The 26,096-nt window shown below is 35.8% G+C and overlaps 5 non-coding genes across 5 annotated transcripts; 3 read left to right on the top strand and 2 right to left on the bottom strand.

Moving 5' to 3' along the window:
- The first annotated feature begins 2,244 nt into the window (after positions 1-2,244).
- On the top strand, positions 2,245-2,316 carry Trnaw-cca (transfer RNA tryptophan (anticodon CCA)). The gene has a single exon. It is a non-coding gene; the product is annotated as a tRNA-Trp (tRNA).
- A 5,369-nt stretch (positions 2,317-7,685) lies between these two features.
- On the top strand, positions 7,686-7,757 carry Trnaw-cca (transfer RNA tryptophan (anticodon CCA)). Its single transcript has one exon. It is a non-coding gene; the product is annotated as a tRNA-Trp (tRNA).
- A 78-nt stretch (positions 7,758-7,835) lies between these two features.
- Positions 7,836-7,907, bottom strand: Trnaw-cca (transfer RNA tryptophan (anticodon CCA)). Its single transcript has one exon. It is a non-coding gene; the product is annotated as a tRNA-Trp (tRNA).
- Positions 7,908-14,672: 6,765 nt separating this feature from the next.
- On the bottom strand, positions 14,673-14,744 carry Trnaw-cca (transfer RNA tryptophan (anticodon CCA)). Its single transcript has one exon. It is a non-coding gene; the product is annotated as a tRNA-Trp (tRNA).
- Positions 14,745-15,162: 418 nt separating this feature from the next.
- On the top strand, positions 15,163-15,234 carry Trnaw-cca (transfer RNA tryptophan (anticodon CCA)). The gene has a single exon. It is a non-coding gene; the product is annotated as a tRNA-Trp (tRNA).
- Positions 15,235-26,096: the final 10,862 nt, after the last annotated feature.

The following is a 26,096-nucleotide window of genomic DNA, read 5'->3' as shown; positions in this document are numbered from 1 at the left end:
TGCATGACGTGCTCAAGATAATGAGACAAGGAATCAGAAGGATCTTGGTCATTGCTAGTCTTTGAAGTGTTGCCACAGATTGTGGTATCGTCTGCATAAATCTCTATGAATTATCTAAGAATGTGATTGGGTAGATCACTAGTAAAGAACGGTAAGAAGGTTGGGATCAGGATTGAACCATGAGAGACGCCAGCATTGATACTATGAGATTCTGATTTCTATCTATCGACAACACTTATAAGCCTATCCAAATGAAAAAAAGTAATAATAATTAAGAGGACGTCTCTAGCCATTCCGTAGCTGACTATCTTGTGAAGTAGACCTTTATGCCATAACATATCAAAAGCCTTTAATATATATTTATTTACCACATGATAAAGAGTGATAGATAGATAGATAGATAGAAAGATAGATAGATAGATATTTATTAGGACAAGATTGATTAAGTTGTGTGTCGTCTATTTGAGTGGCTCTGGTAGCGCAATGGTTGGCGCGTTTGACTAAAGACAACGTCGGGTCAATCAGTTTCTTTTTAACTTTCTTAGTAAATGCCGTCTCTTATGTTTATCTTTAGATTTGAGGAGCTATATACAAGTCAAATCTATCTATTTATATATCTATAAAACTGAACGTGTCTGTGTGTCTGTGGGCGTGTCTGTCTGCCTGTCTGTCTGTGTGTCTGTGTACATTTTCCTTCGCAATAACTCTGTTAATTTTTAGTCTACAGACTCGAAATTTGATATACAGGGTACTGAGATTTGAGAAAATCGATGTGATCCATTTTCGGCCAGAAATTTGACTGTTAAGGGGTCAAAGTTCAACGATTTGACTTTTGAGAATTCTACCAAACTCCTCCGACAATTTGGGGTCTAAACACTTGAAAGTATAAATATAGATTCCTTGGACATGGATCTAACTTAATAACTCGATTTGAGCCCAAAACAATAAATCTTAAGGGGTCATAATAGGGGTCAAAGTTAAAAAATTGACCGTTTTTTTTTTGTTTATGTTTTTTTGCTCAGCATACACCCTCCAAACACCCAGGAAACGCCGGGCACCCATGCTAGTATATCTATAAAAGTGAACGTGTGTGTGTGTGTGTGTGTTTGTGTGTGTGTGTGTATTTCCCTACGCAATAACTCTGTCAATTTTTAGTCTACAGATTCGAAATTTGATATACTGAGATTTGGGAAAATCCTTGTAATTGGTTTTCGGCCAGAAATTTGACTGTTAAGGGGTCAAAGTTCAACGATTTGACCTTTGAGAACTCTACCAAACTCCTCCGACAATTTTGGGTCTAAACACTTGAAATTTTAGATATAGGTTTCTTGGACATGAATCTTACTTAATAACTTTATTTGAGCCCAAAACTAAGGGGTCATAATAGGAGTCAAATTAAAAAAAATTGACCGTTTTTTTTTGTTTTTTTTTTTGCTCAGCATACACCTCCAAACACCCGGGTAACGCCGGGCACCCATGCTAGTATATCTATAAAAGTGAACGTGTCTGTGTGTCTGTGTGTCTGTGTACATTTCCGTACGCCATAACTCTGTAAATTTTGAGTCTACGGACTCGAAATTTGATATACAGGGTACTGAGATTTGGGTAAATCTTTGAGATCTGTTTTCGGCCAGAAATTCCGATGTAAAGGGGTCAAAGTTCAACGATTTTACGAAACTCCTAACTTAATAACTTGATTTTACCCTGAAATGGGCACTTTTCTACAGGGAGGGTCGCTTTCGTCAACGATATTTTCGAAAGTCATCCCGTCTTTTCGATTGTCTAGCCTTAATTTAAACCGACGTCAGTTCCAGTTTGGCGGTGGATGTAAGTGCAAGGACGTCAGTTTTTTTCCCGTTCTTGTCCTCCTTTGCGGTACAGGTTCAAGCCTGCACTCCTACTACCACTTTTGTTTTGCTCAACACACACCTCCAAACGCCCGGGCAACGCCGGGTTGAAATGCTAGTATAAAATAAAATAAACCTTGAAAAATATTGATATTATTTATGCTTATAACGTGTACACATTAATAAATGTTTATGAATTAAATCAATTTAAAATAAAATATAATTATTTCACGACCAAAAACAAAATAATAACTCAACCGCAAATCGTTTAAAATATCTCTGTACGTTTACAGCTGATGCAATCAAATTAAACTGAGACTGTGTTCTTATTTAAGAGTGAAAAGCAATTGAGTCTTTCTTTTCACTATTCAATATATAAATAGAAGCGTGCACCAGTGGCCCTGTGGCGCAACGGTAGCGCGTCTGACTCCAGATCAGAAGGTTGCGTGTTCAAATCACGTCGGGGTCAATGTAAATCCTTTTATTTTTATTACGATCTGCCCAATTTAAAAATGTTCTCATATAAATGCATAAAGCGATTACTACCTGTTTTAAGTCAAATTTTAGACAACCCTATAACTTAATAGCTCGCATTTTATGCATCCACTATCCTGCATCGACTGTGAACATATTAGACAATTTACATTGTATATAGTTTATACATCGAATAAGAATGTACCTTCTTTTTAATAATAAAATCAGAGCCTCAAATCGTTTAAAATATCTCTGTACGTTTACAGCTGATGCAATCAAATTAAACTGAGACTGTGTTCTTATTTAAGAGTGAAAAGCAATTGACTCTTTCTTTTCACTATTCAATATATAAATAGAAGCGTGAAAAGCAATTTACATTCTTTAAGTTACTCGATATATTAATGAAAGAGTGTTCGGCTCAGCGTACTGACAGGTGAGTACCCTGTGGTGCAATGGTAACAGGTCTACCTCCTAATCAAAAGGTTTCGTGTTCAAATCACGCCGGGGTCATTGTCTTTCCTTTCATTTTTCTAACGATAATAACAAATTTAAAAGTGCTGTCGTGTCAATGTATGACGCGATTTCGATCTGGTTTAAATACAACTTTAAACAACCCTATCACTTAATATCTAGTATTTCATGCATTTATTATCGTTGATCGACTGTGAACATCAATAGATATTTTAAATTTGAATTCATTAATTCTCACTTACGACAACATGAAGTAATTATATAAGTGCCAGGGTTTTTCCAAAGATAAAGTCTCCTATTTTTAACCCTAAACGTTGAAGAGCTACGAAGACCATTACATTTTCTGCTACTGAATTTATTTGAATTCTTTAGTCATCAACAACCTCAATGCGCTTTTATTCGCGATACTTACAGAATAGACAATGTGAAGGTTTCCAACATCCAAGTTAAAGTGTTTTCGTCGAATGTTATGGATTCGAACTTAACAGACCCAAGTTGTCGTTAACCACTTAACTACCGTCATCTCTCGACGTCACTATAAGATTACGCCCTTAGTTATAATAGTGATAACTGGTAAAACGGATAATATCAGGACGTCATTAAACGACTCGTAACAGGAAGAGTAACGGACTGTCTAAATGGAAATAGGCAATATTTGGTATACTATTGAAACTCTTCAGATATTGGGAGTTCCTCATACGTATGGGATAACATGAAAGGGGGTTACTTCACAAAGAGATTAGGTCATTTTCTCCAACATGTTACGTAACACACAACAAATTCACGCAACACAACAAATTCTTAATAACGCATGAAATGTGTGACATATTGAAAAGGCGACGTCATTCAGTAAAAATAATTTGAACACATCGCGAAGAAATCTTTTGTTCCGTCGAAAATACTGAAAATCAAAAAACGCGATGACATGCATTATAGTAGAAAACATAGACGACACGTGCACACTTGTAATTTTTCGGTTGTACTTTGAACATTATTTAAATAAAACTAAAAGAAACCTTAAAAACTCGATGCAACCATTACAAATGCTAATATTATTAACGTTTATAAATGCCAACGCAGTAAAAGGACGTTTTTGATTTTGTAAAAAAATCTAAAATAAATAAATTTAATAACTATGAAATCAAAATGATAGCCAAAACGCTGCGTTTGTGTAATTTTAGTAATTTTTTTGACAGTAATTAAATATGAATAAATAACATAATCTTCTCTTTTAGATAGCTCAATAGTGCTATACTAGAGCTATAAAAAAATTTCTTAAAGATAACACGTTAAAAAGGAATAGACACACAAGTATTTACTCATTTCAAAATGTTGATCTTTTATTAACGTCATTTAAAAAAAAAAACATTGGCAAATGATCTTTTATATCATGAATGATATAAATCAAATAGGATAATGTTATACATTACTTCGGGCCAAGATCAAAGTGTAGCATACGTCTTCCCTCTCATCCTTTACCGACTGGCCGTACTTTCCCTGCCTGCACAATACCTAAAAGCTTTTGTCGAACTCTTATCCTCGCTCCTTTGGGACAGAAGAAGACACTGGGTGAGTAGACAGGTCTGCATTCAATGTCCGTGTGAGGGAGGTTTGGGAATGCCGGACTTGAAGTTTCATCGAGACGCCGAGAGGCTGGCCTTCCTGAGCCACTACCTTCAAGAAGATCAACCGTGGCACCCCAAGATTACTGCCGCCTTTCCCGACCTCATTTTCGACCCCTCTATCGAGAGTCGTCGCAGGTTGCGGGGAGATTCAGCTTTCCTGAAATGACTATCAAGGTCCAGCGACCTTGTGACTGCTGCAGGTAGGGAACTCCATCGGGATCTAGTGAGGGGGGGGGTGACGACCGGCTATGCGCTCGTTTGGGTTGGCAGCAGAGTGAGATCCGCTCCGCGTGGAGTTGGGCGCCAGGTTTGAGTCATCTGAACAAATTCGGAGTTCTCTCTGACCTGGCGATTGGCCCAAAATGAAAACGTTTATAAATGTCAACAACATACAATGCAGTTCCAGTTTTTTGAAGTCGCCTGCTTGCCCCCGTTGCAGAACAACGGCCGTAGAAACGACTGATCACGCTTTCTTTCATTGCCATGAACTCCGCCAGTACTGGTCGTATGTCAGCGAGATGACGGCTCGCATCGATTCCGAGCATCCTCGCCCGATTACCGTATCCAATGTCATTGACAACATGAGGCCGCCGTGGGACCGGAAAAGACAAATCGTCTACATTACGATCCTGGCCGTGGCGGGAATGGTGATTTGGACGTCGCGTCTGCAAGGTGGCTGGTGGGTGTTGTGTTTTTCTGATCAGGATCTGATCGCTTTCTTTAAACACCAGCTACGGTTGAAGATCAGATGTGATAGAAGAAGGCTGCATCGCGCGGCATTTGACTGAAGATGGATACATGTAGCAAGTCTGTGTCATTATTTTTATTGTTATTTACATGGGAGTTACCACTTATCAAGGCCCGGAAACCACTCGGGGATAAAGGTTATTGCGTGCACAGTAATCAATGGGATAGTATCATAGTAATCATTAGTATTGGAGATTTGATAAAGTGTCTTACTTTAGGGGGCGGTTCATCAGGAATTTGTTTATGTTGGACTTGAAGACATACAAGTTGTAGTAAGGTGGGAAACAGACAAAAGGAAGAGAGTTCCACAGGCGTGTACTTCTAAGAAAGAAACTTTGTTCATGGAATCTACGTTTTAATTTAGGCACAGATAAAGAGTGGGGGAAATTATTGACAGTGGTTTCAGCCAGACGGGTGTTTATCATGAAAAATTGGCGAAGAGGGACCAGAGATTAGAGCTCAGACGAGCACTCGCGATAGAAATAACGAAAAAGCAAAGACAGATTCGCAACGTCTCTTCTGTGGGAGAGAGGTTGCAGGGAAGAGAAAAGGGCATCCTCCACTAAGCCACGAAGTCTATTTTGTACTCTGTCAAGGCAGGATAGACTGTTTTTAGCAGCTCCTGCCCAGATGTGGCAGCAGTACTCCATCCTTGGACGTACTTGGCTTTTATATAGATAGAGAAATGCATCAGTAGTGAGATATCTTCTGGAGCGGTAGAAGGACCCCACCATTTTCCCGGCGACCAAAGCCTTCCATTTCAGATTAGGAGTAAAGGTCAAACCCAGGAGTTTGTCAAAACATGAAGCCTCCCCAAGACGAGAGCCATCCATTTCAATTGATACCAGATGGGGATCAGAGCGTTGATGATGTAAAGATAGGAGCTTGGTTTTAGATGCATTAAAAGTAACCAGCCACCTCTTCTCCCATTGTACCACGTGCTCAAGATCAGAGGAGAGAGAATCAGAGAGAACTTTGTCAACGGTCTTTGATGTGTTGCCATAGATGGTCATGTCATCAGCATAGATGTCAACGAATGATTTAAGTATGTGTTTTGGGAGATCATTGATGTAGATCAGGAAGAGAGTTGGACCTTAGAGGGACTCCAGAATTAATACTGTGGACCTCTGATTTCCGCCTGTCAACCACTACTCTTATGAGCCTATCAGAGAAAACAATTTAATAATTGAGAAAACATTTCCAGTTATGCCGTAGCTGGAAATCTTGTGAAGTAGGCCTTTATTCCATATCTTATCGAAGGCCTTTGATATGTCAATAGCAATTGCCCTAGAAAGGAAGCCTTTGTCGAGAGATTCACTAATCCTATGAGATATAACTGTTAGAACAGCTGCTGTAGATCTAGCAGAACGCAAACCATATTGCATGTCACTAAGAAGGTTATTTCTGCTGTGTGTACGAAACGGAGTCAAATTTGAATACGTGTTCCCCGCCTAGTTGTGGAACACGCAGTTCCGTCAAGTATAACTCAATCTTAAGCCGAGTGACTGCTCCATCATGTCCCGACTAGGAAACCTCCAAGATCCCTCCCTTGCAATTTTTTCTTTTCACCCCTCCCTCTAAATTTCATCCATCTTGGAGAGAAAGAAACCAATAACTAACCCGCCATCCCTCATCCAAAATATCTTCTTTTCTTCATTCGTCCCATCGAGAGGGCACCCCCACATAGAGACTGTCCCAATAGAGCTGAGGTTCCTTTACAAACCAAAGTGGAACAGGCAGTCTATCAACTAGACTGCTTGTATTTTTTCTTCGCCAGCCCTCGACACAAATGAATTATTGTATTACCTTTATTGTTATATTTTTGTTTTTATACGCTAATAAAAAATGTTTTAAAAATTGTGTGCTAAGTAGGACGTCCCCAAGTACGAAAGGGTGAATGCGGTATTATGGTGGAATTAAATTCTAGCTAAGAGAAACCTTTGTTTAGTTCTAGAATGACAACGATGACCAACGACCCCCATTATCACCCCTTTTGAGCTGGCCTTGTGCCTAAGTTTTTTGTTCATGTTTATTTTTGCCTGAATTAAAAATTTCATATCTCAAAGTGTAGTATCTGTTCTGGTGCGACACTTAGGTTCATTTGTCCCTGTCAATGAAGGGGGAACCCCTATATACTGAGACAATTATTATTTTTGGTCCCAACCAAAGTGCCCCTTTTGCCTTTTTTCGGGGGAGCAGGTCTTCCCTCACATTAAAAACGACCCTGTGTCACATTTTGCTTCCGTGGAGAAGCAAATAAATACTAATAGAAAACATAGACGACATGTGAACACAGATTATTTTCGGCTTTACTATAATGATTATTCTTGAAAAAAAAATCAAAATAAGCCTTAACAATAATGTAATTGTCCGAAATATCTCTGTACTTTTACAGCTGATGTAATCAGATTAGACTGAGACTATGCTTTAATTTAATAGAAAAAAGTAAATTATCTTCTTTCTTTCCGTTACTCGATGTATAAATACAAGAATGTTCGACTCTGCGAAGACGTTCGTGAGTGGCCCTGTGGCGCAATGGTAGCGCGTCTGACTCCAGATCAGAAGGTTGCGTGTTCAAATCACGTCGGGGTCAATGTGTCTTCTTTTATTTTTCTTATCATATGTCAAATTTAAAAGTGTTCTTATATAAACCAACTAGGACAAAACGTCTTGACCCCGACGTGATTTGAACACGCAACCTTCTGATCTGGAGTCAGACGCGCTACCGTTGCGCCACAGGGCCATCCGTTACATAAACGACGAACACAATTGTACCACTTTTTCCAAATAAAAGAACGAAAAGAGTAAAAACATAGTTTCAGTCTAACGTGATTGAGTCAGTTGTTAATCTGCTAAAACTGTTTTAGATCTTACTGTTATTTAAAACAACCTTCATTATTCAATTTATTTGTTTACTTTATAAAGATCTAGTTACTGCGCCGATTATAAAATATGTTTACTTTCTTTCAGCAAAACTAAAAAAAATGTGAAAATCTATTATTTAAAATTAAGTTTTGTTTTATTTGAAAAATCGTAACTACAATTATCATCATCAAACAACAAAAACTCGTTTCCGTTCGATTATTGTTCGCTTTAATGAATGATGTCATCATTTTGTTGACTGAAGAACGGCTGATGAGATCCATCCTTCTAGGCCCTAGCTTCCTATATTTCGGGTGGAATAAGCTTATTGCTTACTGCCTGATGCACCTCTACCGGGAAATGCCGACGAGGCTGTCCAGACAATTTTTAATATACCACAGTGAAGGGCGCTAGCTTGACTCATCTCCAGATTCCGAACTTGTGTCACATTTTCCTGCAGAGTAAATAACACCTTATTGAGTGCGTGATGTCAGCTTTTTATAACGTCATACCTTTTGATATCATAAAGGATTTGTGACGTCATCTATGCTATACAGCGAAAAACAACAACAAAAAAGAGTTTTTATCAGTTTTGTATCCTACTATATAAAAAGATCCCCCTCTCTCCCTCTCTCTGTCTCTCTGTCTCTGTCTCTGTCTCTCTGTGTATGAGTATGTGTATGTAGAGGTGAATGAGTTCCTTATGGACCCCTGAAATGCTGGACTTATTTGTGGAAATTTTACACAAAGGTACTTTAAGTGCCTGGAAGTGTTCTTAGATAAGTGTTTTAATGGAATGTCTCTGATAAGTATTGATAATCGATAATCGAAAAAATCCGAGGAAAGAAGGAAAATGCAGCCTAAATTCACAAGTGCATTTGAGAAGTTTTTTTTTATGAAAAAAATTTATTAACTCGTCCTCCTCTGGCTACTTCATCATATCAACGATATCTCATCGATGTTTGAGCACATCGCATCTGTTTTTGTGGAGTGGATGACGTCACAAAATTATAGATAGCTATTCAAGAACCTTGATGATGTCTACCGCCATCCTTTATAAAATGACTAACCTGAGTACCCGGCGTTGCTCGGGTGTTTGGAGGTGTGTATTGAGCAAAAAAAAAAAAAAAAAAAAAAAAGTGGTAGTAGGCAGCCAGACTGGAAACTGTACCACGAAGGAGTAAAAAAAAAAAAAACGTGAAAAAAAGAAAAGCCCTCTTTGCCGTTGCGCCCATCGCCAAACCGGAAGTGACAAAGCTATATATTAAGGCTAGTCAATCGAAAAGAGGGGATGAGTTTTGAAAATATCGGCGAAAAAAAAAGCGACCCCTCCCTGTAGAAAAGTGTCCAGTTGAGGAATGGTTTTAGCTAATTTTCGATATTTGTCGTCCGAAGGGTCGACTTCAAAACGATACTAATCTCCGGTAAATCCGTCGCCTCTGTCGAAAGTTTTAGGCAGACATACGTGCAGACATATACATACATACAAAAATACATACATACATTTAAACAGAAAGGTAAGATTTATTTTATAGAAGACTAGCTTGGGTGCCCGTCGTTGCCCGAGTATTTGGAGGTGTATGTTGAGCAAAAAAAAAAAAAAAAAAGTGGTAGTAGGCAGGCAGGCTTTGACCCGTACCGCAAAGGAGGAAAAAAACGTGAAAAAAAATTGTCATTTTTTTCTGCTGCGTCCATGGCCAAACCGTAATTGACGTAGGTGTGTGTTGAGCAAAACAAAAACAAAAAAAAGTTGTTATAGGCAGACAGGCTGGCTCGACCTCGTACCGCGAAAGAGGAAAAGAATATGACCCCTCCCCCCCCCCAAAAAAAAAGCGACGTGTTTGCTGTTGCGTCTGCCGCCATACCAAAAGTGACGTATGGTTAAATTAAGGCTAGACAATCGAAAATATGCGATGACGTTCAAAAATATCGGTGACAAAAAGCGACTTCCCCTCTTGTAGAAAAGTGTCCAGTTAAGAATAAATGAATTATTGTTTTCGGGCAATTTTTCGATATTTATCGTCGGAAGGGTCGAGCTTCAAAATGATACCGATCACGTGAAAATCCGTTGCGTCTGTCGAAAGTATTAGGCATACATACATACATACATACATACATATATTTAAACAGACAAGAGAAATTTATATTATAAACTAGCCTGGGTGCCCGGCGTTGCCCGAGTATTTGGAGGTGTGTGTTGAGCAAAAAAAAAAAAAAAAAAGTGGTAGTAGGCTGGCAGGCTTGGACCAGTACGACGAAGGAGGAAACAAACGTGAAAAAAAATTGTCATTTTTTCTGTTGCGTCCATGGCCAAACCGTAATTGACGTAGGCTAGACAATCGTAAAGAGGGGATGACTTTCGAAAATATCGGCAGAAAAAAACGACCCCTCCCTGTAGAAAATGTCTAGTTAAGGATGAAGGAATAAATGTTTTTAGCCAATTTTTCACCCGAAGGGTCGACAAATGTCAAAAAATTGGCTAAAAACATTATAAAAACATAATAACAGTTATCACCGGTAAAACGGATAATATCAGAACGTCATTATGCGCCTCGTAACTGGAAGAGTAGCGGACCCTCTAAGTGGTCAGTAATATACTACCCAGGCAGGATCTGATATACCATTAAAATTCTGTAGATTTTGATTGTTCTCCGAACGTATAGGATAACGTCAAAAAGGTATTACTTACCAAAGAGATGAGATTATCCACATAACGTGAAAGACACGCAACAAATTCTTTATAACGTCGCAAATGTATGACGTCACGAAAAGATTACGTCATTCAGTAAAAAAGTTTGAAGACATCGTGAAGATATCTGTTGTGCCGTCGAAAAATAGAAGATCAAAAAGGATGGCGCTGTGTATTAAAATAGTAACCATATACGACACGTTGACATTTGTTATTTTTCAGTTTTGCTGTGAATGTTAAATAAATAAAACTAAAAGAAACCTTAAATATAGCGATGCAACCATTAAAACTGTTAATATTTTAAACGTTTATAAACGTCAACGCAGTAAAAAAATGTTTATAAATCTAAGAAATCTAAAAAAATTAAATGAAATAACAATTAAAACAAAATGATAGGCAAAACTGCAAACCGTCTTTAATATTTCTGTGCATAATATTAAACTGATAATGTATTATTATTTAAGAATTAATAATAATTTCATCTTTTTATCTTTTATGCGATATTGGCAGACAGCGCAGCGTTGCGTGGTTGTAAAATACGCTTAAATATGATATTTTAATACGTAAAACAACCAGCATCGTTGCGCGCGGGTCACACATCTAAATTCTCCACATAGAAATACCAGATCAGCGAGAATTAACATTTACCCTTCTTGTTTCATTTTGTAACTAATATAACGGATTTTAAAACCATTTTAAAAAGACAAAGAAGAAATATTTTATATCTTAAAAAACATTTTGCCTCAGTCAAAGAAAGATTTCTCTCTCTTGCTTTTCATTAAAGATATATATATATATATATATATATATATATATATATATATATATATATATATATATATATATATATATATATATAGTCCTAGTTACCACACAAGAAGTTACAAACATTATTTTTTTCTATGGTTCAATAAAAGTCATATATTGACCTTTTAAAATCGCCTCCGCCTTAATGCTGTTTCTGACAACATTCTTATTTTTTCTTAGGGGTTGGGAAATATTTACCTTTGCTCATATCACGACTGCGATACCAGGCATCGGTGAATGTCGACCAAGACCCTACAATGCCATCAGCTAAAATCGAAACCAAAACAGTAGGCTAGATAGTGGTATTTGCAATCATCTGACTTGATGAGAGATGCATATCTAAACTTTACAAATTAACATAGTTAAGCGTATAAATGTATATTTACGCATACGCCTGTCAAGTTTCAATATTTCAATTTTAACCTCGTAGCAGCTCTTTTTCTAACTAAAATCAAAGTCAATTGTAAAAGAAGTTTGGTATCAATGTATATATAGTAAGTTATAAATTAAGTTTGGTATCAATATATATATATATAGTAAGTTATAAAATATAGAAAATGGACTCTGATTTATGAAAGTAGGTTATGAAAAGGAAGGGTTGTAAAGAGATAGCTTCGAATTTGGGGGTATCAAAACCAAAGCAAAATATGATGAAAGTAAAAATAAAATAGATAAACCCCATCATTTATTATACCATACGTGTTCACACTGCAACACTTATCACAATATTCTGTGGATCTATATTAAAAAAAAAACTTGTTAAACTTTGTGACATATTTCCATTCTACGGAGGTCAAGCGCGAACGAACACCCCATAATTTTATTATACCATATTTCTTCAAACTGAAACATAATTATCAAAGTACAATTACGCAGATAGATATGAAAAGTCTTTATTAAAGTTTGTGCCTATTTCCATTCTATGGGGGCCAGGCGCGAACGCAGACCCCACAATTTAATTATACCATCCCTATTTAAGTTAAACCATACTTATCAAAGTATTCTTATGTACATCTATATCAAAAATACTTGTAAACGTTTTTTTAATTTTTTATTTCCATACTTTGTGGACCCGGCGCGCACGCAGATCCCACAATAGATACATCTTCTATTATTATATGTGATCAGTTTTCTATAATAGTCAACCATACAGGACCCTATTCGTGACCAGACACACACCCAGACGTTCAGCTTTATATATATATATATATATATATATATATATATATATATATATATATATATATATATATATGTGTGTGTGTGTGTGTGTGTGTGTGTGCGTGTGTGTGTATGTGTGTGTGAGTGTGTGTGTGTATTAAATTAAAAATGAAGAATGAAAAATATATAAACTTTTATGATATCACCAGCACAATGAGGATAATTGAAGCTGAAAAATTAAGAAAAAAAATGGAGACGTTAATTTTTTTATCCTGAAGAATTTAGCTTTCTAAAGATATATTCTCTGATAAAATAAGTTATATATATATACAAAACTTTTCAGGATAAAGTACCCGGATTATTTATAGCGTCACAAATGTATGGCGTCACGAAAAGATGACGTCATTCAGTAGAAACGTTTAAAGACATGGGGAAGAGATCTTTTGTGGCGTCGAAAATACCGAAGATTAAGAATAATGACGGTGCGCATTAAAATAGAAAACATAGACGACACGTAGACATTTATAATTTTTCGGCTTTACTGGGAATATTATTTAAATTAAACTAAAATCGTAAATTCGAGTGAAAACCATTCAAAATTTTGTTATTATTAGTGTTTATAAATACCGACGTAGTAAAAAAAAAAGGTTTATAAATTTAAGAAATTTAGAATAAATAAATCAAATAACTATTAAAACAAAATAACAGTTCAAACCGCTGTGTGTATGATTTTAGTACTTTGTGCAGTAATATATGAATAAATAACTTTACGTTCTCTTGTAGATAGGTGATTGGTGAATGGTGCGATACTAAAAGTATAAATATTTTTCTTAAAGATACCATGTTTAAGGGAATGGACACAAAAGCATTTACTCATTTTGAAAATGTTGGCAACACTTTGGGTACAATTGTTTCCCGCCCCGTGTTTGATAGGATACCGTCAGAAAATGATGAGATCATCAACTGAAACAGAGGTGCAAGACGCATAAACAACTCTTTTATAACGTCACAAAAGTGAGGGCGTCACAAAGTGAGGGCGTCACAAAGTGATGACGTCATTCTATGAAAGACATCGGGAAGAAATCTTTTATTGGCATTAATTTCGCGAGAAACCAAATAAGATAACGTCATGCATTAAAATAGAAAACATAAGCGAAAAGTGAACACTGATTATTTTTCGGTTTTACTACGATGCTTCTTCTAGAAATATTACTAAAATGAAACTTAAAAAAAAAACTATAGCGTGTGTGTTATTTTGTGTATCACGCTTACACGCTTTTCTTTTGGGTGACTATTGTTTGATTGTTATGATCTTCCATTTCTTGTAATAAATAATTTTACCTAGAATTCTACATAAGTTTTGGTTTTGGCTTCGATTATAGCTGAATATATATATATATATATATATATATATATATATATATATATATATATATATATATATATATATATATATATATATATGTGTGTGTGTGTGTATATATATATACATATATATATGTGTGGGGGGTGCGTGTGTGTGTATGTATATATATTATTTATTAAGATATATATATATATATGTATATATATATATATATATATATATATATATATATATATATATAAATGTATACATTATACTTATATTTATGTATACATATAAATTTATTATTAATTTAGATAAATACTTTTACAATTTTAACAATAGAGCTAAACTTGGCCTTTCGGCCAAAATCAAAGTGTAGTATCTGTTCTTCAGGTGCTGCAGTGCTGCACTGCTGCACTTCCATTTCTTGTCCTCTTTCGGTGGAGGAGCAGTCCTTAACGACTGTGACATTTTTTTTTTTATACCTTTTCTCCGCGTTAAAAAACGATCCTGGTGTTTAACTCTGTCCCGTGGGGAGGCATAGTAAATAGGTACAATAATATCAGGGCGTCTCCATTTACGCTGAACGTCCACAGGATACCATCATTAATATATGCGTATCGTAAGAAAATAAAACGAATTGACCCCGACGTGCTTTGAACACGCAACCTTCTGATCTGGAGTCAGACGCGCTACCGTTGCGCCACAGGGCCACTGACTTTGATTGGTCCTGACTGGACACTCTTTTGTTTAAATGTCATCAGCTGTAAACGTGCAGAGATATTTTTAAGGATTAGAGGCTTAGCTATTATTTGGTTATAATCGTGAAATAATACTTTGCGGGATTTGTGGAAATTCCCCCGCTAGTATTGACATTATGTTTATACATCCTACACACCCATAAATGTGTATGTATTAAAGTGACTTAAAATAAAAAGAAAGTATTATTTCACGATTATAACCAAATAATAGCCAAGCCTCTAATCCTTAAAAATATCTCTGCACGTTTACAGCTGATGCAATCACAGAGAAAATGTGTTTTTATTTAAAAGTGAAAAGTAATTTATCCTTTCTTTCCATTATTTGACATTTAAACAAAAGAGTGTCCAGTCAGGACCAATGAAAGTCAGTGGCCCTGTGGCGCAACGGTAGCGCGTCTGACTCCAGATCAGAAGGTTGCGTGTTCAAATCACGTCGGGGTCAATTCGTTTTATTTTCATACGATACGCATTAAGCGATTTCTACCAGTCTTCAATCTAACTTTAGACAACTCTATCATTTAATACCTTGGATTAAAATTATATTTATTCTTACTTCATGAAACATAAAAGATTTATATAAGTGCGGGAGTCTTTTCGAAAGTAAAGCCTCCTTGTTTTTAAACTTCAAAAGTTGAAGACGCGAGTATTACCACTAAAACAGGCGACCTATTGCGTTCCAGAATTTATTTTTCTTCATAGGAGGGGCGTGCAATAAGTAATGCCCCTGACCAACTTCCTATAGCTGTAGAGTAATGAAACTTGGCACAGTTATTAGTCTTTCTCTACATAGGAACCACCCAGAGCTATGTATTTCTCCCATCGTTTGATGCAGCTCTGGAGACCGGTTTTGTAGAACACCCCAGGTTGGTCCTCCAACCACGACGTGACTTCAGAAATCAAGGCTGCGTCATCTGGGAAACGCTTTCCTTTCAAAAACAACTTCATGACTGGGAAGAGGTGAAAGTCAGAGGGTGCAAGGTCAGGCGAGTAGAGATGATGGCGAAGGATTTCATAACCACACGCCCGTGCTTCTGATCTAGCGACATGCGAGTTGTGGACTGGAGAGTTGTCCTGCAGGAGGAGGGTACCTTTGCTGATATTGCCCCGCCTCTTGATTTTCATAGCTTCCCTTAATTTCCTCAAAGTAAAGCATAATAGGCTCCTGTAATTGTGGTACTCTTTGCCAGGAAATACGTTATCACTACTCCGTCCTGGTCCCAGAAGACTGTGAGTATGACCTTGCCAGCGGAGGGCTGCACCCTTGCCTTCTTTGGAGATGGTGAGTCCAAGTGCTTCCACTGCATTGACTTGGCTATGGTCTCTAGATCATAGTGATGGACCCAGGTTTCATCCTGTGTAATCAGTCTTTTGAAAAACTTTGACTCATCTTCTTGGCACATCTCCAAATTCATCCTCGAGCACTCGACCCGTTCTCGCTTCTGGAATTGCGTGATCAACCTGGGAATCCATCTGGCAGACACCTTATGCCTATACAAATGGTCATGAATGATAGTTTCCACAGACCCTGTACTAATCTTGACATCTTGGGCTATTTGGTGAATTGTAATGCGCCGATCTTCCAAAATGACAGTCTCAACTTGACGGACAGATGCCTCATCAATGGCAGAAGGGGGCGATCAGGTCTGGGAGCTGTTTCCACAGACTTCCGGCCATGTTTGAATTCACGATGCCAGCGTTTACAAGGTCATATGATGGGGCATTATCGCAATAAGTTTCTTTCATTTCATTAAAAGTCTCCTGTGGTGTGCGTCCTTTTAAATACAAAAACCGGATCACTGCTCGACATTCAACAGGCTCCATTTCATACCTGACACAGTTCAAACACCTGTAAAACAGAAAACCACAATTAGTTCAGAGCTGTAATTTATCACATAACCTGTATAGATATAAATCATTTCACATGCAAAATTTCAGCTAAATCAAACAACTGAAAGTGGGTTAGGGACATTACTTATTGCACGCCCCTCGTAGTAAACAACATTCTTAATGCACTTTTTTCCAAAAATTGAATGAAACACTTCTGCTTTTGACGCATGTCGATGACAAGGGTTGCTTTCGTCCATACCTGCAACAGAGAGATAAAACTTTCAGATCATTAATGCATAAATTCAGTCATACATAACTGTTCAATTTGCAGCCCCATCTTATCCATTCGAGCGGAATAAAATAGGACGCATTACTTTTGGAACGCCCACGTATTTACGAATCATGTTTTTCACAAAGTTTTTACACATTTTCTATTACTAATAAAACTTTAACATTTCGATACTTTAGTCTTGCATGTTGGCACGGTTGGGGAAATTCCAAAAGGCAAGCAGTCCACAGAAAGAAGCTATCAGACTAGAAACATTTCCGGCACTTCAGGACCTTGATAGTAAAGAATTGAACTTCGCTGCTAGTCGAGTGGGTCATAAGAAGTTTTCCTGGTGTTTACAAGAGCAATAGATTAATAAAATAAAATTCTGCGGAAATATTTGTATAATAAGCACAGAGATTCTACACTGCGGCGATGCGACAGGTTCTGTAGCTTGACAGACAATGCAGGACCTATTTTATTAAAAAAATCTTTTTGTATCCTATCCAAGAGGAAGAGACTAGAAGTTGATAAAGCAGTTCAGATATGCAAACAGTAGTTAATGAATGGACGAATGGTGGTTTTGTGGAGATATAGGTTACTGGCTTATGTGAAAAGTTTTCTAGTCCAGTAAAGGGAGCCTACTTTTTTTTGTAGAAAACTCGGCAACATCTTCTACATGTTTATTCCATTTCATGTTGTTTGAGTCTGCGGAGTTTGAACTTTGGACTATCGAGAAGGCTTTTATCAAACATAAAATCGATGGCTTCAAATGTTTCTTTCAGTTGTTAAAGGAAATGAGTTTTTTCTTAGTAGCATTAAATCCAGCTATCTATTTTTTCCCTGTTCTACTACTGATTGGGGTCATTTTCTACAGATACAGGCATTATCTTGCATGCATGGGCATTCGATTTGTCTTCATGCCGGGGACAGAGGGTCATCTCAGCAAGAACTTTTTCTTAGACGTAATTGCATCGTTGATGCTGTTTATGAAGAGCATGAATAGTAGAGGTCCAAGTATCGATCTCTGGGAAACATCAGCCGATGTGATGTTCTTTAGATGTACGACTATCAAGAATGGCCTTGATCAATCAATCTATATATCTATTAGATCTTGCTGGCTTGTTTTCTATTGCTACATTGTCTCTGTGCATAGTCGATGACGTCAGTAATATAAAGACGTCACTATATGACGACGTCATCAATTAAAGCCAGAGAAAATCGCTACAATGGATGTCACAAATGAGGACGTCATCGGACGACGCGTAATACGAAAGGTCACAGGTTGTTAATGTAGACGGTCTCTCTCTCTCTCTCTCTCTCTCTCTCTCTCTCTTTCTCTCTCTCTCTCTCTCTCTCTCTCTCTATATATATATATATATATATATATATATATATTTGGTGGAAATGGTAATTAATAAAAACTGAAGAAAGTGCTCAATATTGTTGTAGAGCAAATATGCGTTTTATTTTTTATTACCGTATCTTTCTGTTAAGTTACATTATTGTTTCAGCTACGGTAATAAAAAATAAAACGTATATATATATATATATATATATATATATATATATATATATATATATATATATATATATATATACTAGACTACCCGTGACCCGTTGGGTCAGTATGTCATATTAGCTATGGAATTAATGTATGAGCGTGACACTTGTGACGTAAAGAAAATAGTTTTTTGTGACATAACAGAAACATTTATATTAAAGTATAGTAAAATTAAAAAAGAATATAGATAGATTTCTATGAGTCGTTATTTTTATAATTGTTTATTAAAAAAAAACAATGTGGACGCTGAAAACGTACACAGTAAAACAATATGTTTTATTGTCGCGTTGATTATTTTTTGTAACGCAAATTAAAAAAGAAAACATATTTTCGGGGTTAGTTATTTATTTTGATAGTGTAGAAGAAAATATATGATATATATATATATATAAGAAAGGTGTATTAAAAAATGGAGAATAAATTTTAAAAAAGGAAGGATGTGGGTAAATCGCCGTTGTAAAATGCTCTTATGGTTGTCAACGGGTTAAAGTAGATGTATTTGTAAGAAAATTGCGTTAAAATAACTTAAACGCAATACGGAAATGAACGATGTAAAAAATGCAGAAAATATTAGCAATTGTTTATTTGGATGATTTAAACGTGGAAAAAAACAAATGCGACGCTGAAAATGTACACAGTAAAACAATACGTTTTATTGTCGCGTTGATTATTTGTTTATGTACGCATGCACAACTGGAAGTCGTAAATCGGATGTTGGGTTACAACACCCGTTACAAGGTCATTTTAATTGTATAGTTATATATATATATATATATATATATATATATATATATATATACACATACATTACAAAATTATATTAAAGTTTTAAAAAAGATAAGTGGAGTTATCATTAGAATTCTGAGAAAGATCAATGAGAACAAAAACTAGACGTGGGGGGATTAAATGAATGAATCACATCGTCCATATTTTAGTATTTGGGACGCGAAAAACATGAACTTGTCTGCAAATAAGTGCAGAAACAAGGAATTTTTCTTTTAGAGAATGGGGCGTTTGAATTGTTCGATAACTGCCATAAAAAAAACAAACACAGCGTACTATCCCCCCCCTCTCTCTCTCTCTCTCTCTCTCTCTCTCTCTCTCTCTCTTAAATGAAAATGTCGAATAAAAGTTATATTGTACTTAGCCGTTATGGATGAAGTAGTTTGTATTTCCCCCTCTATCGGAAAAGTCCTCCCACTATCCTAGTAAAGACCGGGTAAATATATAACCATTATAATCATGTTGACCTGACACTCTTATGATTATAGATTAAACACTCAGGCACCTAAAACTACAATTTCACTTCACTATTCAAAAATAATGATTTCTCCCTAAAAACATTCCGCTTATTCTCATTGGCATCGACCATGAATTTCTGTTATTCTGGATTGTACACAAACATACAAAAAACGAACACCACAGCCCTTATTTAACATGGCTGATCAATTGCCACGCATTATTCTACATCCTTTATACTTTACTACCGTCGCTTGTCCTTTATTTTACAGACTGATTTTTACAAAAAACAACAATAATATTTACTTACATGTTACATATGTCATTACGCATTATTTGGGTTTACAATATTTACACATTCTTACATTAAAAATAAAACTTTGCAGCTTTATTTAGGTCATATCTGGTTTCCGCGTACCAAAATAAGCGATGCAAACATGAAGTGATCACTTTTTAAATCATTTACGCTTTTCCTTTATAATACAGACTGATGTTTACAAAAATTAACCATAACATTTACTTAAAAGTTACACATGCCATTAGGCATTATTTGGATTAACATTATTTATTCATTAACGTACTTTGTGACAGTCACCGAGAAAATTCTGCGACAATATTTTGCTCGGTGATGGTCACAAAGTACGTGTTCTATTCAGTAGAACGTTACAATTGAAAACTAATCCCCGACGATAAAAGTCATAAAAAAGTTTTTGTTTTTTTTTTACAATTTTTCTTTTTTTTTTTTTTATCTAAAAGTGATGTTTGTTATCGATGAGATTAACGCGAAAAAGAAAAAAATGTATATTGTGGAATTTACAGGAGGCATTTATTAAACGTCCGCCGAATCTCATATTAATAGAGTTGTAGTAGCCCTCAACATCAAAGTGGCACCGAGCCTAGATTGGAGTGATTAGGCAAAAAAAAAAAAAATTAAATTTAAAAACCAAAAATATTATTTTTTTACTTTCGAAATCATAAAAAAACTATTTATTTTTATATAAAACCCATTTTCAAAATCTAAGCCTGAATTACGTCCAGATAAATTATTACTTTCATTACTTTTCATTCAGTTTGTATCTGACTACATTTACGCCAGTTTTTTTTTTTTACTTTCTTTGTCTCTCAAATAATTTACGCCGCTAAAGTACAATTTCCCCTTTATTATATTATATGAAAATACTTATTTGTTTTATATTAGCTTTTTTGTTGTTTTTTTGTTTAGTTATCTTTTCAGGACTCCTTTTACATTAACTTTTTTACCATACCACCAACTACACTATTTCCTTTAAACTGACGACTTCTATAGGTTTTAGACTATGTTGAATAAAACAATCTATTTTAACTTTAGCGGAGACAAGTAGTTTTCGAGATATAATGACATGCATTATGGACTGTAATTCACTGTTCTACGCACGCGCAATAAAAAGTGTGCTTTTGGTTTATAGTCTTTGCGGGTAAGTATGCTGAAACATATATCAGTCCCCCCTCATAAAATGGCATATCATTTCCGAAAGCCGTTCTTGCCATAGCAAGGTTGGTCGTGTCTATTCCATACAACGTTCTTAACGTGAGAGGAAAGGTGTCTATTCCGAAACCCATTAGGACCTTGGGGATTGAGCACCAACAATAACCGTAGTTTAATTTTTTACGAGGAGGGGACATTCTTCAACCGATCAACGCTGGTTAATGAGTCATGCTAGTTATTAATTTTCTTTAAAATTTCATCCATTCGGCTCCCATTCAATATACGTTCTTTTTTTTTTCGCTTTTATCCAGCCCAAACAAAGCATACTGTCATCGATATGCAAGGAGTTATTGTTATAGGGACAGGCATATAGAAGGGCAACGTATATGTAGAGATATAGAATAGTGGTAGACGTGATAAGCTTTCAAGCATGATAAAGAAAGGAATGCAACACTCTAATGGTGCGACGGCAATTGCGGCTTAGCAACAGTTTGGGACCCATTAGATTAAAAAATCTTTTTTGTAGTCTGACTTAGGGGAGGCTACTGGTTGATGCAGGATCCCAAATGCAGCAACAGTATCAGTTCATGAACGAATAACAACTTTGTAGAGATATAGGATACTGACAGATGTTACAAGTTTTCTCGCCAGGCAAAGAGAGACTGTCTTCGTTGCTACAGACTTGGCAACATCTATGTACTTATTCCATTTCATGTTGCTGAAGAATGCTAGTTTGAAGAGTTTTAACGAATTTAAATTTGCCTCAGTCTAGAGAAATTGCTCCTTCTATGACCAAGGACATGAAATATGAAGTATGGTATGAAAACACAACACTTGGATTCCAGATAAGAGGCTAGAGATATCGTATGTTTGTGAGAAATTTCATGAAAATATTAATCAAATTTAGATTTTAATTTTTTTCAGAGATCTTCGCTAAATTATGTTGACATACCCGTACTCATTACGTCACCAAATATAACGTTTTATTATTTCAAACGCTGTTTTTACATGGACTCACAGATGGAAAAATGGATGGATACAGCGAACAGTGGCTTTAGGAAAACATTTCGGCTTAGCGATTATAAAAGTTTTCCTTCCAGTTGTTACAGTATTATTTGCGATGTGTCAAGCGCGATATCCATCGAAAGAACGATTCTGAAACTTTGATACCGTGACGTCACGTCTCTTTGTTTTCCTTCTACTTTGATCAATTGAAATTCAGACCTAACTTTAAGGTTTCTTTATCCGTTATCCTTCAAGAAGGGTGCCATCAACTATCAAAAAGGTGGTTGAAAAAATCTTATGACTTTTAAAGGAAATAAACTTTTTCTACCATTCAATGTTACCATCCATTTTTGTATCCATTCTACTACAGAGTGGAGGTTTTTGAGGAGCAGGAAGATAATTTCAAAAGACAAATGAGAAAGAAAGCATCGGAATAGATAATCGTCCGGCATTTAGAGACCTCCACAGTGAAGGGCTAAGATTTTATTGCTAGGGCCAAGAGTAACGTTGTTAAAGGTAAAAATGGAGTAAATTCATCGGAGCATATTCAATAAAAGTACTTGTAAAATAAGAATGCTATACTGTAGCGATGCGACGGAGGCTGCAGCTTAGCAAATAGTATGGCAATATCAAATAATATCACGGGTCGTCTATCAGGGCCAATAACTATAAACACACACACACACACACACACACACACACACACACACACACACACACACACATATATATATATATATATATATATATATATATATATATTGATACATTTATTAAAATATATAATAAATTATATTATTGATTTTTAGCAGAGAGGATATATATTTTCGGTATATTTTATTTACTGTAACATTTTTTGGAGCCAAAAAGATCCATTCTCGTCTGCTCGTTCACATTTTGTAAATAAAACAGAATAAAAAGGGGAGGAGGAGGCCTGCGAGCAAGAGGAGAAGGGAGAGACAGAGATACTGTGAACGAAGAGTGGAAGAGGAAATAGAAAAGAAAGCTCATCTATAGAGAAAGAGAGAGATAGACCATATATATAGAGAGGGGTCTGAAAAAAGTTGTCAACAGTTAGTGGAACTTTGCATTTCAAAGCTACAAGACGTAAGTCAGCGAAGGTCGGGGTGGCGAAGCCGGCGAAAGGCGATGACAGCGTGGTACCAGCGTCGCTGAGGTAAATATCAACGACACCAGCCGATGTTGGCGGCGACGGTAAAGATCTGTTTTGATCAGCGGTCAAAGTTAGAATATTGACTGAATAAAAGAACTAACCCAGCGAAGGAAGGATCAATGGAGCAGTGAAATTTTTACTATAAATCAAGGGCTTCGATGAAAACAAATACTTGGAGCAATTAACACGCACGCGCGTAATGAAACATAAATAACCCGAAGGACAAAAATATGAAAATTAACCTGCGCGCGTGTAATCAAATATAAACAAGTTACAAGAAAGAAATATATATAAAAAAAGAGACAAAAGAAAGGTCACATTTCAAAGGACATTAAGTGAGTTTTTCAATTAAAACTTTCATTTCTTCAACATCTCTCTCTCTCTCTCTCTCTCTCTCTCTCTCTCTCTCTCTCTCTCTCTCTCTCTTACCCTAGAACGTGTATCTAATTGAGCAGACGATTTCTTGTTTCATGTGAACATTGACTGTTGATATATTTTTCTCTCGGTAGAATTTGAATCATTAAATCATTTCATTTAGTTAGACATATTTAATTTTCTTTTCTTTTCTTGAATTTTATTATATTTTTTTATATAAATAAAAATTTGTTAATTTTTCGACGATACTTCTCCTCGCTATTTCTTATGTAATTTCGTTGTCTAGTACATTTCATTTTGTTGTTGTCTTCGAGACGGTTATCCCATTCCCATAACAACGCATTATCAAGGAACCTGGGAAATTTTATTTTTTATATATATATTTCGTTACGTCACCCATCTCTACCGACCCCAGTAGGACTGGGACACGTCGTAACAAAATAAATAACATAAGGCACACTTTTAAATAGCCCAATCGTGCGATACTAGAGCTATAAACATTTTTCTTTAAGATACCACGTTAAAAGGAACGAACACAAAAATATATACTCATTTTAACCATGGTTTGTCTTATATTGATAACACTTTGAGTACAATTGTTTCATCCTCCTCTGTTGGCGCACAAATTCAGACAGGATAACATCAAAATGATGAGACCATCCACTTAAATAGAAGTGCAACAGACATAACTCTTTTATAATTTTTATTTTGGGACGTCACAAAGTGATGACGTCATTTTATAAAAGACATCGGGAACACATATTTTATGACATCATAAATACTAGAAATTAAATAGGAAAACATGGGCGACACGTGAACACTGATTATTTTTCGGTTTTACTATGATGATTATTCTTGAAATAAAATTAAAATAAGCCTTTAACAATATTGATATGCTTTATGTTTTTAAATACTCCGCATTCATAAATCTTTAGTAATTAAATCAATCTAACACATAAAACATTTTTCACAGTTAAAAAACAAAATAATATCCAAACCGTAAAGCGTTCAAAATATCTTTGTGCGTTGACAGCTGATGCAATCAGATTAGACTGAGATGTGTTCTTATTTAAGAGTGAAAAATACTTTCTTTTCATTAGTCGATATACAATAGTGTTCGACTCAGCTGACAGTTATGTGAATGGTCCTGTTACGCAATGGTACTTCGTCTAACTTCCCCACCCCATATCAGACGGTTACGCGTTCAAATCACGTCAGGGTCAGTGTACTTTGTTATTTTTCTTACGATATACCAAATTTAAAAATGCTCACATATAAATGAATAATGCGATTGCTACCAGTTTTAAATATTAAGAATTTCAAAAGTAAATTTATTAATTCTTACTTTATGAAACATAAAGAAATTATATAAGTGCGAGGGTTGTTTCAAAAGTAAAATATCATAGTTTTTTAATCCAAAAGTTGGAGGACTACGAAGACGGGCATGGTACCATAAAAACGAGCGACTTGTTCTGCCTCTGAATTTTTTTTTTAGTCATTAACATTCTCGATGCGCTTTTGCCAGCGATGCATACAGAATGGGCCATGTGAAGATTGGCAGCATCCAAGTTAGTGTTTGAATCGAATATACTGGATTCGAAGTTAACAGAACCACGTTGTCGTTAACTATTTAATCGTCGTCATCTCTCGACGTCACTATACGATTACGTCTTTAATTATAACAGTGATAACTGGTAAAACAGATAATATCAGGACGTCATTAGACGACCCAAGAGAAAGTGTAGCGGACCGTCCAAGTGGGCAGTGATATACTACACAGGCAGGAGCTGTATATTATTAAATCACTGTAAATTTTGGTAGTTCTCCGTGCGCATAGGATAACGTCAAAGAGGGATTATTTCACAAAGGGTATGAGATCATTTATTTAAACAGAATGTGGAAGACATTCTGGTGTTTATGCACTTATGTTACCGTGCCATTTTATTCAGATAGTATTTTCAAGCTTTACAAGATCTTTCTTGATAACATTCTTAGGTGAAAGTACAGAATAATTACAAAAACACCCTGCCCTTCCCATAGCTTTCTAACTAATAGTAATTATTTCAGCTCGTTGTTTATAACGTCATAAATGTATGGCGTCACGAAAAGATGATGTCATTCAGTAAAAAAAAAAGTTTTAAGCCGTCGTGAAGGTATCTTTTGTAGCGTCGAAAATACTGGAGAATGATGACATGCATTGTAATAGAAAACAAAGACGACGCGTGCACGCTTGTAATTTTTCGCCTTTACTGTAAATATCACGTTTAAATAAAACTGAAAGAAACCTTAAATACTTTATGCAACCATTAAAACTGCTTATGTTATAAACGTTTATAAATATCAACGCAATAAAAAAAATTGTTTATAAATTTAAGAAAACTAAAATG

Source organism: Euprymna scolopes, chromosome 6 (assembly GCF_053919585.1).
Source record: "Euprymna scolopes isolate OS-2025 chromosome 6, ASM5391958v1, whole genome shotgun sequence".
In the NCBI taxonomy this organism is placed as follows: domain Eukaryota; kingdom Metazoa; phylum Mollusca; class Cephalopoda; order Sepiida; family Sepiolidae; genus Euprymna; species Euprymna scolopes.
The sequence above is the reverse complement of the archived record's forward strand: the minus strand, read 5'-3'. Positions and strand labels throughout refer to the sequence as shown.